The sequence below is a fragment of the Pogoniulus pusillus genome, chromosome 19, assembly GCF_015220805.1.
Source record: "Pogoniulus pusillus isolate bPogPus1 chromosome 19, bPogPus1.pri, whole genome shotgun sequence".
Lineage (NCBI taxonomy): Eukaryota > Metazoa > Chordata > Aves > Piciformes > Lybiidae > Pogoniulus > Pogoniulus pusillus.
The window spans coordinates 15,992,273-16,005,812 of record NC_087282.1 but is presented as its reverse complement, the minus strand read 5'-3'; the positions used below and the strand labels follow the sequence as shown (position 1 = coordinate 16,005,812).

The 13,540-nt window shown below is 40.5% G+C and overlaps 1 protein-coding gene across 1 annotated transcript in view; it reads right to left on the bottom strand.

Annotated features, from left to right (window-relative positions):
- The window catches only part of TENM1 (teneurin transmembrane protein 1), a 926,028-nt gene extending 913,086 nt beyond the window's left edge, over positions 1-12,942 (bottom strand). The window contains exon 1 of the mRNA XM_064159463.1: positions 12,914-12,942. The gene's annotated coding sequence lies outside the window, so the exon portion shown is untranslated. The remainder of the gene's footprint in view (positions 1-12,913) is intronic.
- Between the last annotated feature and the right edge of the window lie 598 nt (positions 12,943-13,540).

Genomic DNA, 13,540 nt, shown 5'->3' with positions numbered 1-13,540 from the left:
AGCTAATTTCCACTACAGGTCACATACGGCCTCCTCACAACACCACTGAAAGCCTGAAGTCTTAAGCTCTATCAATTCACATAAATCACACTTCCAGCCACTGCCTACCATGTAATTAATAACCTCTTCTCCTCATAGCATGTTACAGAAAACTCAATATTTATAATTACACATTATCTCCATCACAAAAACTGCTTGGAAGTTGTAGATTTTTTTTTGTGCACATATAAAGCATCAAGTCTTACTGCTTTCATGTCTGAGAATACAGTCAAAAATACATTTCAGGTGCTACTCAATCCACTTCTAACACAATCCAATAACATTCTGGTTATTGTATCCTAACTTAAATGGCTTCAAAGGTATTAGTGCTTTTACAACAGATTACAATAGACATTGTCCTCTGCAGCATCACAGCCCTGAATGCATTTTTTTTTTATTGCCTTTGTAAAGGTTAAGAGTTTTGGAAGCAACCTGCACCTTTCCTCTCTGCATTCCACTTTCTTAAGTCACTTCAGAGCAGTGCTCATCTGCACGGTAAAACAGACAAGACATGCTACTTTGTTTGGCTTGAGTTTGCTGCTTAGAACACTCTTCAGATGTTGCACAGGTTGCCTACAGCATTTGAGTGTCCTGCCACTCTCTCATGTACTGCTTCAGATCAATTATTCTGGTCAATAACCATTTTTGGACTGTTTCATTTTTGCATATAATACACTATCTAGTCTCTTAACACATCATTTAAACTCTTTCTGAACTGACAAATTCAAGAATAGTCTCATTTTCTCATTTGATCCTCTTCATAAAAGCAGATGGATTCAGCAGATAGCAGAAAGGTAATTTTGTAGACTTTCCACAATCTCAGCAAATGTTTTGTCTGCTGATTTAATACCTGCTGTTAACCTGTACAGCACATTATTGGCTTTAGCCCCCACTGCACTCTGTTAAAGTGTCACCTTTTTCTCATTACTAATATAATTTGTTATAATACATTGTTCTGATTTTCTGACGTAGACCAGTTTTCTGTTGAGCTATCCAACAACCACACTTTCTCTAGTCCCCATGAACTCCTTTCTGTGCCTGTACAGTCTTTGCCGTTCTCATGGTGAAACCCCAAGCTCTTTGCAATCCCTTTCTACTGCTGTATTCTTGAAGTGGGCCCTCACACACATTTAACATGGAGAGATAAAACACTGCAAAAGGAAACTGCGTAGGCAATCAGGTTCCAAAATCTGCTCTTAGTAATTCCAGATAAATATAGAACTAGACACATAGAGAGGCTCCTTAGTAATCCAATGTCTTCTGTCAAGGAAATAAAATTGTTAGACATTTCTAAATATTTTCAAGGAGTACTACAAAAGAGCTTAACCAGGCTTGAAAAAACACAGTGATCACTTACAAATCAAATTCTATTTCATTCAGTGTCTGTAACTACTCTGGAATACTAGGATTATAATCAAGAGTTCTATATTTGAGACTCCAAGCACCTATCCTCAGAAAACTCACAGATTACTTTTGTCAAAAGCTGAACTGAAAAGTGGGTACTAAAGGTTCAAACTGATGCAACCTACAGCAATAGGAAATGTCTGCTTAGAAAAATCAAGCCTTTCTGAATGTGCTGGTTTCAGAGTCTCCCTGTCTCCCCGTCTCCCCGTCTCCCCCTCAGTGATTCACCAGACTAACTCAGCCAGGTGAAAGTTAAGGAATAAAGCTATATTTACAGCAAGGCAAAATTTACAAGCATATATATACAGATATATACAATTATATCCAAGTTAAAAGTAATACAGAACTACAAAATCCTTCCCAAACAGCACAACCACCCAGGAGGGCTTTCAGACTAACTCCTCTCCTTCTTCCCACCCCCACCCTTATATCAGAAGTCTTACGTGCAGGGGTGAGATTGCCAGAGAAGGAATTTGAAACAGAATGATTCACTGGGGTTACACAGGTTCAGGCAGAGATAGTTAATGCAGCAGTCAGAGACAATGACTGAGTTTATGTTTCTGGGGTTCATATCTCTCAGCAGAACCTACGAGTGATATAGACATCACTGGTTTTTTTGTTTTTTTTCTCTTCACAGCCAATGATCTAATTTCTCTCATTCAAACATTCCAATTAGCTTCAAACTAGAACACTAAACTTTTGGAGAACATAGCAGACGATGTGAGAAGAAGGCTAGAAAAAGTACTCAGTGCTTTATTCATAAAGATATTATCAAGGGGGAAAAAAAAGTTTCCCTCCATCCATGCAAATCATCCATAATGATTTTTCAGTCTAAAAACATTAATAGAAAATTTCCCAAAATACATACTGCTGACCCAGCTTGCTTTGCAATGACACTTTCACCCAATCCCTCTACATAAAGTTTGTTACAAAGTTTTATCATCAAAACAGTTATAATAAGAGCTTCAAATTTAGATTTTATGTGAAAAAGTTAATGGATATTTAAAAAAAACACCAGAAGTGCTGACCTCAGAGAATCTCAATGCTCAGCTTATTTTGAAAAGCAAGAAATGGGAATACTTAGGAATCTAAAATACTGCTAGAGCCTTTTAAAAGCACCTCTTCTGAGGGAATCAGATAAGCTGCAGTCTTTATGTGAGGTTTAAAAATTCTCTGATTGCACAAAAGAATCATTCCCAATAAATAAATCAGGTTTTTAGAACATTGGCAATTTTGGATTTAAAACTTGTGATTGACTGTGTGAACAAATGAGTACAGTAAATATCAGAATGCATGTTTGAGTGCATGATGATAGGGCACTGAAGGCAAAAATGAGTTTAAGACATAACAGGAGAGTTTTAGGCTGTAAAAATTTATCTGGGGGGAAATGTAGGGTGAAAGGCTAAGTGGATCAAGTTGTCAGAAGGATTATTTTCTTTCTGAGACCAAGAGATAAAGCCTAGGAATGAGCAAACTAGTAGAAGGAAATGCAAGTTAGAGCAAGAGATCACACAACAGCTCGTCTCAGCGGAAACAAAGTATCTTATTGAAGGTCTGGTAAAGGAGCACTGGAGAACAGGGGAATGCAGCAACCAGAAGCTACCACGACACGATCAGCTGCAAATACAGAGAAAGCATTGCTTTATATTAAGGCTCACAATTCCAGCTTCCCTACCTTAACTTATGTGCCAGAATACTAGGGAGGAACTTAAGATAACACCACTGCCTTAGCATCTGCCCCTGCCCCACAGCAGCTTTCAAGGACAGCAATAACTGCATTCAGTGCCATAAAAGTCAGAAGTCATGAATAAGCAGGTTTGCACACACACAGCTGCTGTGCAAGAATGTCTTGTCTCTCCAGCTTGGGGGCAAGTAAACTTGAAAAAAATCCATTGTTTTTTCCTTAACACATCCTTGTTGCAGATTAACAGAACACCTTTAGATCATCTGCAGAAGTTGGCAACTGTGGAATTGAGACTTTTTTTCCAGCAAAGAGGTGGCATCCAGAAAGACAACAAGACCAAGGTTCTCTTTACAGTAGCCCCAACCTGTAAAACACACAGATGTAAATCTTTACCTACTGTACCCAACAAAGAGAAAAAATACTGGACTTCCTGAGAACTTTCAAGGAGAAAAGGTACTTCACTGAACACCTCTCCAAAGTTAGCTTCCTCCAAAGCTTTAATTTCAGAAGCTAGGTACAGTGTTTCCATACTTCTATCTGAATTTAAGATAAAAATCTCTATTCCTTGCAATCATGGTGAAAAAAAAAGAGAAATGGGAATTTGTCATTACAGGCATAGATCTTCACAGAACTAGTGGGAGCTGTCGCTGCCTATGGCAAAGGGTTGGAACTGGATGATCCTTGAGGTCCCTTCCAACCTAAACTATTCTATGATTCTATGATAATGTGCTGGTTTTAGGCTAATAGGAATATTTTACTGAGAGAAATTAAATTCTTAGCTATGAGAAGAAGAAGAAGAAAAACCAATGGTAACCTATATCACCCATTCTTCTGCTGAGAAAAGCAATTAGTCAAAATAAAGACAAGACACTTCTGACACACTTCTCAGTTCTCACTTCTGGCTGTGCCTTCTTTCTGGCAGTCTGTGTGGCTGTCTCTGCCTTAACTCTAATCTGACAAAACCTTTTTCCTCTATCCTCCTTTTTGACATCTCATTTCAGATCTCCAGACTTGTCATGTGAGATATACATGGGTTGATCTGGTTATTTCCAAAGGGAGGGAAAGAGGAAGAAGGAAGGAGGTTTGGGTCAGGAGCCCTCCTGGGGACTCTTGATTTCTGGGAGGGGTATTGTGTTTCTGTGTTACTTTTAACTTGTATATAACTGCATATATTTGTGTACATATATATATATACATATATATATATATATTATATATATATATATATATATATATACGCTTGTCTATTGTGCTAAGCTGTAAATATAGCTTCATTCCTTAACCTCCAGATGGCTGAGTCTAGTCTGGGTAATTTCATAAGAGTAGGAGGGTGGGTAACACTCAATCCATCACAGATAGAATTATTTTGAACAGACTATGAACGATTTAATGGAGAGAAGAGAGGGAAAGTATTCAAAGAAAGATCAGAGGAGAGATAAACAAAAGTAGTCTGAAGTACCCTTCAAGAATAGTTGGACTGAGGCCAATATGAGCATTAGCTGACATCCCTTTTGTTCTTTGTGATTTAAAAAGTGCCCATCTCACACTGACATTGCTTTCCAGTGTATCAACTAAGCCACTTACCAGCTAATTCAACATCTTTATGGAGATAAAAATGCTAAAGGTTGAAGCAACAGCAGAAAAATTATAACTGAAAATTTTATCATGATATTGTGTGGAATTACAATGTTCTGGCCTTCTGTTCCGTCCACACATCTGCAAATGTTTGTGTGATTGGAAATTTTCTAATTGTAAATCATTTGGAACTGATTTACATGCTTATCCAAACTTAAGTGAAGTGCCTATGTTCACTAGGAAATACTGTAGTTAACTCACAATTATCCAGTTAGAAACCAGGAAGACCATCATACCTAGAGATACAGTCCCAACCAGGTAGCTACATAAAGCCAGCACAAAGTGATGCTTGAGCATCTACAATTTACAGATATACTGCAAATACTCTCAGAATGCAAAAAAACTATTTGTGGATAACCGTAAAACCAAAAAGAAAGAATACTTCTGTTGACTAACATAAAGGCAGAACACTTTACCTATCCTTCAGCTTCATTTCAGCACTGAGAAAACAGCATTATACCATTTGCAGTGGCTAGGAATCCCTTCTGTCCTGCAAACTGCAGCTGAATTAGCACTTTGCTGACAGCAGATCTTTGTTTTCTCTCTCACTCTCCACCATTTCCTACTGCTTCCAACTCTCCAATCTGCAACACTATCCAAAAACACTTTGGCTGAACAAGCCCATCTAAGCATTATTCTGTTTTCTGTCACTTTTTTTGATCTTGGTTCTGGGCCACCCTGTAATAGCAAACAATAATTGTGATATTTTTAAGACATTGAGGTGAACCTGAAGATAGAAAATTACAAGACATTATTCTTAAACTAATCCTTTAAAATTTATATTTAGGGTAGATCCTCTACCCTACTGAAATAGAAGAAGTACAAAACTGACTTTCTGGATTCCTAGCATTAAAATGAAAGTAGCATTTTGATTCCCAGAAGTTAAAATAAGATGGAATCTCTCTTCCTGACATTTCAGTCAATTCTACTATACTTTTTCTAATGTAAAAAGAAAAAGTTAAGCTAGCAGTCACTGAAAGAAACGAGAACAAATATGCCCAAAAAGGGAACAATAGAGAGAAACGATGACATTTATAAAGTGATTGGCTTGGGAAGAAGGGAGGTAAGGAAGGGATATAGACGGTGAGATCCATTTCACTTAAGCCTCACACAAAGGGCCCATAAAGGAAGGAAGGAATTACAAAGACATGGTTTATTGACCGCTCACCACTGAGACAGAGTTTTCCTGTATAAATTCTTTCTTAGAAGGTTAATTAAAAAAGGGTTAGAGCCCTGATCTGAAAACCCTTCATTCACTAGCGTAATCCTTATTCACACAAGGGATTCCACTGATTTCAGTGGACAAGGGATCACTCATGTGGCTTAAGGTTTGCAGAAGTGGACTCCGTGGTTTTGAGGCACTGAAAAGTAGGAATGCTTTCAGATAACAACATACACAGCCTAGCACAGCCCAGTTTGAGGACAGAGCAATATGGAGCTGCCCACGATAATGGCTAACTTTCTTTAAAATAGACATAATAAACAGACAGCAACTACATTAAAAACCTGCATGTATAAACATGAGACAGAGAAAGATCATTAAACAATTTAGGATTTGGTTTAGTACCCAGAACACACATTAGCACACCAAACTCACACTCCATGGTCAAGAACAGCTCTCACATTTCTGCATCAGCACTGGCCACCTCTATGCCAAGCTCATGGCTGAAAAGGCAAGCCTGGGACATTGGCAGGCACCACTGCACATCTCACATCTGCAAATGACAAAGACTGAATGCATCAGATCCTGTGAACTCACCACGAATTGTCATAGCACTGAGATGGGCAGCAAATAGAGCCACAGCCCTCTGAAAGCATACCTAATCCTAAATTCACATCAAATACCTTGACCATAGCCCACTCTTTCCTCCTCTAACCCACTGCTCTTCCTTGCCTTGTCTAGCTCTCTGTGCTTTTACAGATGCCAACCATAAAATGGACAAAATCTCACACGAATTTTGAGTGCCTGAAGAAGCAGCATTGATGGCTTAAATGATGTCTGTTGTATCATGTATGCATTGTTGAATTCTACATCCCCTAACTTCTGTTTGTATGAATTCACAATCTCATCTCAAAGAGTCTCAGAGAGTAATTCTAATTCCCAGTGCCTTTTAACTTCAAAGTAGCATTGCTTTTGAAAGTATAGCAGGATCCTACTTCATAAATAGTCCCTGGGTACTTCCCAAAAGGATAAAATAAAGGAAGTGGATGAAAAATGGAACAAGAAGGGATTTAGTGACACCTTGGTTCATTGTGTACATGCTCCGTAAGGCTATTCCATACATCACTATTGGGACATAAGTCACTGTAAGTGTGTGTGAAATGTAGGACTTCTCAGCAGGAGTCAAGAGATTTCCAAAGGAAGAATGCTTCATCTTACACACTGGCACTTCTAGCAACATTGGAAAAACAGAATTTTGAAGGAACATGGGTCTAAGATCTTACATAAAACAAGTGCTTTACAGACAGTTTAATTTATGCCACAACCAGAACAACCCTATGATGCTTGGCTTTAGAAATTGCTTAAATGTACAGGGTCAGGAAGTCATCTGCAGTGTTAATAAGATAGGAAGATTTCATAGATAACTATAGATAGAAAAGGCTGTAAACTACTCATTTAAGACATTCAAGAAACAGAAACCCAGTCCCCTTGCTACAGCAAGCCCAGAGAAAGGCCAGAAAGCTACAGTGTAGAGAGCCCCATGGTACCTTCTGAGGTGGAGGGAAGGTGCTTCCTCCTAGAAAAGGAGCTACTGACAGGCACAGAATAAAAGATTATAAAACCCTAGTGCAGTGCAAAGAAGATGAATAAGGAACCATCAACTGGATTTTCTCTTGAGGTTAAGGTCAGACTAGGGAGGCTGTGTTATTCTGCATTACCGACTGCTGGCACGCAATCGTGAGGATACTGTCTTCCTTCTGCAGCCACATCTTAGGGACACGTGTGATTAACCACTTTAGGTTTTAAAGTTCCAAGGACAACCAAAGAGTGGAAATAGCTTTTATGTTAAAAAGGAGTGTCAATCTATTTATTTATCCAAAGAGGAGGTTTAGATGTGAAGTTCTTTAAAATGAGGGTGGTGAAACACTGGAACAGGTTGCCCAGGGAGGTTGTGGATGCTCCCTCCCCTGGAGGTGTTCAAGGCTGGGTTAGATGAGGCCTTGAGCAACCTGTTCTAGTGGGAACGCTTCCTGCCTATGGCAGGAGTGGTTGGAATTAGATGATCTTTGAGGTCCCTTCCAACCTAAACCATTCTATGTGACAGACTTGGGTATTAAGAACCTAATGCAAGAGCCAGTGGGTGGGTGGGGAAGGTTTTAATTCTAAATAAATAAAATGTTTGCAGTGAAAAACTCCCCATGTTCTGATTGAGAAATGAGGTGCAAAGTTTTATCAGTGAGAGTAGTTAATACCCAGGATAACTATGTGGATTTATTGCCAGTTAAATGTTAAGTAGAAACTAATTTATTTGGTGGTTGTTTTTTTTTTTAGCAGACAGACTTTGGTTCTGTTATTATTATTATTATTAAGCCAGTAACAGGAACTAGAGCAAGAAAACTTTACAGTCTGTGTTACAGAAAGGCCAGAGCAGATAATAATCCTTTCCAGCCTTAAAATACACAGTTGCTTGCCTTTCTGTGAATGTATTTGAGCAGCCTCAGTTCCAAACATGCACATTCACCAGTGACAAATCTCCAGTGGAAAAATGTTGATAGCTGCACAGGTGTTAGAATAAAAAATGGCAAAATCTGTTTTCTATGCGGGAACAGAAGGTGGATTATGTTGGAGATATGTTTGGTAGTTATGAACACCAGATACAAGACGGTGTCAGTGAAAGACAACTTGAGCAGATGGATGGCAGAGCATGTGCACTGTGATGCTAATTGAATGGCCTGGGATTATGTTTAAAAATCTTAAAATGAATAATTGGAAAACAATTAAAGAAGTAACTACAATCTGCAAATTTCAGGGGTGCCAGCTGGCCCAGAAGGTGGGATTGAAGCTACATGAAACCTAACATAGTGGCTTCCCCCCTGATTTTCATACAGGAAAGCTCTAGATATAATGTTCTCTGTATTTCACTAGGACAATATGTGACTGATTTTGAAATAAAAGCACTTTTTTGTTTTATAATAGCGTTCAAATTGGCAGAACCTCAAAATATTTTTATTTAGAACATCACCATTTCTGCAAGCATAACACCAGACTGCCAGAGCAGAGTTTCCTTAACATATCATCAGTGTAATGTGAATGAATGGGCTGGAGACATGAGGGCTGCTGTCACCTTTCTGAAAAGGACTACAATGATGCTGTGAGGATAACAGACATGGTGCTGTATCTGTTACCCCTGATGTAAATACCCTGATTTACAGACACAGTGGGAGCAGTCTGGATTCACCAGATGCACATGTAGTGTAGAGCTGAGTCTTGCTGTACAGGTGGCCATCCACAGCAGCCAAATAGGAGCGTGGCTCTCCCTTTTGTGTTCTCACTGAAACCAGTGTAAAGTACCTTTTACACTGTATCTTTTACACATGCTTGTCTTCTTTATGAACATCTCTTTCCCTTCCTCAGTTAATGCTGGAAAGAAATAGTGTCCTGTATTAACAAAATGAGACACAAAATACAGAAATGTGCCAGATGTTCAGCAGTCCTCAGTGTTGTGGCCCAAAACAGGCTTATATAAGTCCTGGCTTGCCCAGGCATGTTTTTCTGCTCCATGAGAGAAGCAACCACGGGAAAGAAGACAAAAGAACCTAGAGCTACTAAGTCTAAGGACTCTGGCCTGCCCAGACTTGTCTTGGTCCTGTGGTAAACAAGGTACACACACTTTAGCTCGTGCCTGCCTTGTGCAAGGCCTGTGCTTTTCTCAAATTTGGGTAAAGCAAGCCTATGGCTTTCTGTAATATGGCCAGGCTTGGCTAACTGCCATTCTGATTGGCTATTCTGTGTCCAAAGGGCAATTCATCTTGGCTCAGATTGATAAAAGATATATACAGGTAAACATAGTGTGTTCTGCCATTGTGCCTGCTGTTGCCTGCTGCCATTGCTTACTGCCTTATTGTTTGCCTGCAAACTCCATGTTGTGAATGTACCAGGAACAGACTCTAAATGCCTCCACACGATCAACCTGCATAGCCAGAGAGACATTGTGCTGAGACTGCACATCACAAGACATCCCACCTGCACCTGAAGGTCTCCTACAAAGACTAGAAGTCCTGGAGATACACTGATCATCCAGAGGAGCCAGGAGACAAGATCAGAGATTGTCTGCCTCCTTTCCCCAGAAGTCTGGGAAGGATCAAGTCTCAGCAGCAGACAAGACAGAGTTCTCTGAAAGCGTTTGGGTACTGCCTGGGACTGTGGCTAGCCCTGCAAGTCAGGTAATAATAATTTTGTGAGTAAATACTTAAAAGCCTCTTTGTAATTCTCCATTGCCTTCTGCCATAAGCAGAGTCCATCTAGTGGGCAAATGGTATATCGACCACAAGCAGCATTTGACCACAGGAATCTTCTCGTCCAGTTCAATTAATGATTATATATATTTTGCTAGTTATTATCTGTAAAATGTTTCCATTATCATGCAAGAACCTGAATATTATTTAAATTAGTGGTTGGGGGTGGCAGGAGTTCTGAATATCAAAAGCAATAAACAATACTAATCTTGGAAAAACTATAATCTCACATTAATTGATTTCCCCATCATAACACTCAGACAGTAGGTTCAGCTTTGCAGAGTACTCCCCTCATGGTGCTGAGGGGACCTGACCTCTGTGATAACTTCTGCAGTGCTCTTTTTCAGCTTAGCACCTTGAAGTTGTTGGAGACCCAGCTGATTCATCCACCTTTGTGGGCCTGGGACCAGGTTCTAGTTTATGCCAAGCAAAAATGTGAGGGAAACAGCACTGTGTTGTAGTGGTCCTTTTGATCATAGAGCCAGGACCCACTGCAAAGGATGGAGATGCTCTGTCTTAAAAGAAGATTCACATGATGGTCTTAGTACACATGGAAGCCTTCATTCTGTAAAACATTTAGAGGCACAAGATGCTGCAGCTCTGACACTATGATTAATACTGTTTTGAACTAAAATGCTAAGCCCAGAGAGGCTGAATGGTGTGATTATTGCACTAGGTTCTGCATTTATTGTGAGGAGGTAGCATTCAGAAACCATTGTGTGGGTCATGGCCCCCTTTTCAAAGTTAATTCTGAAGATTGCTGCTTTTAAAAGACAAATTAAGCTTATTAACCTACTTCTCCTCCTTGAACTCCTTTCCTTGTAAAGTCAGCATCTTGTCACATGGACTAACAACAGCACTGGGTTTTCATGTGCCAGACTTTCAGGTTAGCCCTTACCCAGCATTATCACCCTGCATTTACTCCCTGCTCCAACTCCAGGAATGAGGATGCATGTGAGACATCAAGATTCACTGCACATGAGATGTCCTGCCTGTGCAATAGGAAACACTGGTGATATCTCTGTGACCAGTCTGTGGTAGCTGTTGATAGTGACTCTTTCAGTGGCTACAGCTGTACTGTCTCTAACTGCTACACACCTTTTGAAATTCATTATGTGCAACTTCAGCATCAGCTTGCTTTGAACTGGTTCATGTTAACCACTTCCATCAGCTCCTTCCCTCAGTGTATTCCCTGAGAAGCTGTCTGTGCTGTCTGTACATTCTCATCCAGACCACCTCTGCTCAAGAGATGCACTTTGGGGACTGTTAAAGCCCTGATGCCTCTAATAGCTCTCCTAAAGAGCTGAAATAAATATAAGAAAGGCAAACAGCAGTATTCAGGTGCACTGAGCATTCCAGCAGTTACGTAGCTCCCTGTGTAGAAACAGTGTAGGGAGGGAAGCACAATTCCTCAGCACAGTGTCCCCCACCCAGCAAACATCCCAAAAGCAGATGCTCACCATTCTCTGCCACGGAAAACACTTGTCATCTAAAGAAGGACAGTTTAGGTGCTGCCTCATCAGCAGAAACAAATGCTGCAGCACCAGTTTACCTGGTGCTGTTTTGGCCTGTAGGAATGGCAGTTACCTAAAAACTTTGCTCTTGGGTGGCATCAATTAACAGACTTGCCTTACAGGGCATGGGTTTTAACCAGTCAGGCCATCAGGTAGGGCTGATAACAAGCCATTCATGCAAAGATTATCTGGCATTGGGTGGAGCAAAGATTGTGTTGGTGCCCAGCGCTCATCCCTTGCCATTATTTGCTTAGAATGGCACCATAAGCAGAATAGCACAGAAGCACTGAAACACACACACAAATTATACAAATATTTTGAATCTCCACACTACTGAACTCAATTTGAGTTAATTTTCATTTTTCCCTGTTTCTAGTTGATTTAATTAAAAAAAAACCAACAACATCTTGAGGGTTTTATGCTGAGATTCATTCCCCAGCAGAGGTGGGATTGCATTTCTCACACCTTCACAGCTGTTTTGCTCCTCCTAGCCCCCAGCCCAGGTGAATACTACAAAAAGAACTTCCTCACAGACAAATGCTCAATCCTTTTCTTGTCTGTTTCCTAAATACAGTCTTGAAAACATGTCTTACTCAAGGAAATGTTTACAAAGGATCTAATACAAATGCCTGATATAAAAAGAGATCAACATTTCCAGTAACTTAGTGAGCTTTCAAACATGCTCCAAGCCAGCAAAACATAAGCAAGTATTTAGAGGACCTTCAGCAAAAAGATGATTGCAAATGCACAGCAGAAGCTAGGGTTAAAACCATACTGTCTCCAAAAGGCCCTGCAAAATGGCTGCACTGGGGATGGAGGTGCTATTATCATGCTTTTAAGCTTCCCAGAAGCTTAGATGATACGAATTAGAAGTGTGCTGTGTTTCCTGGAACAACTTGAAGGCTCGCCAGCTTCTTAGCTCTCCTTTCTAAGTAATTCCAAAATAAAGCAGGTTAAGGCTGCTGAAACTCTCCACTTTTCCAGAAAATTCATGGCTTTCCAGGTGACACAACAGAGACTAGGAGTGGTGGCCACACAGCCATGCCCTGAGCTATAGGGATCCCCTGTAGTGCCAGCTCCAGAGTTGTTCCCCAGATCTCAGGCAAATCCCTCCTTCCTCCAGACCCACCTGAGTCTCTCCTGGCACCTTGTCAGTCCTGATCTCATCTTGCAAGCTCACCTTTGGGCTTCTCCATGGCGCACTGCTGAAGGTATCCGTTGCCAGAGCTGCGGTGACAGTGGAGGGACAGGAAGAGAGATTTTGGATGCCAAGAAGCCACAGAGCCTGCAGAGAGATGCCCAAGAACTCTATTGAGCAGGTGCTCCAGATGTCAGCCATTTTTGCAAAGATGAAGATATGCTGAATTATAGAGGGGGAAGGAGCAGGTGTCTGTGTCTAGCGGTGCCACCATGCAGGGGCCCCTCTGAGGAAAGCTCAGTGGCTGCCCCATAACAGACACAGACAAATCAAGTGGCCCCAATGCAGGGCACAGCTGAGCCTGTCAAAGAGGCTGGCAGCACCCATGGATTCAATTAAGGTGATTTCAGTCACCAGGCTCTGATAAATCTTGCCCTTGTTTTTTCACTGACAATTTAAAGCTCTAAAGGTCTCACATTTTTCACTTAACCAAACAGAAGTGACATTTAGTCCCAATAGGAGTTACATGCATTTACATCTAAAGGCAATGTCCTTAAAAGTTCTTAATACCAAAAAAAGACATCTTCTGACAACAGTATCATATCTTTGAGGTGTCATGTCAGATTGTGATGACTCACATGATTCCATGCCAGTTACCTTAGGGAAGTA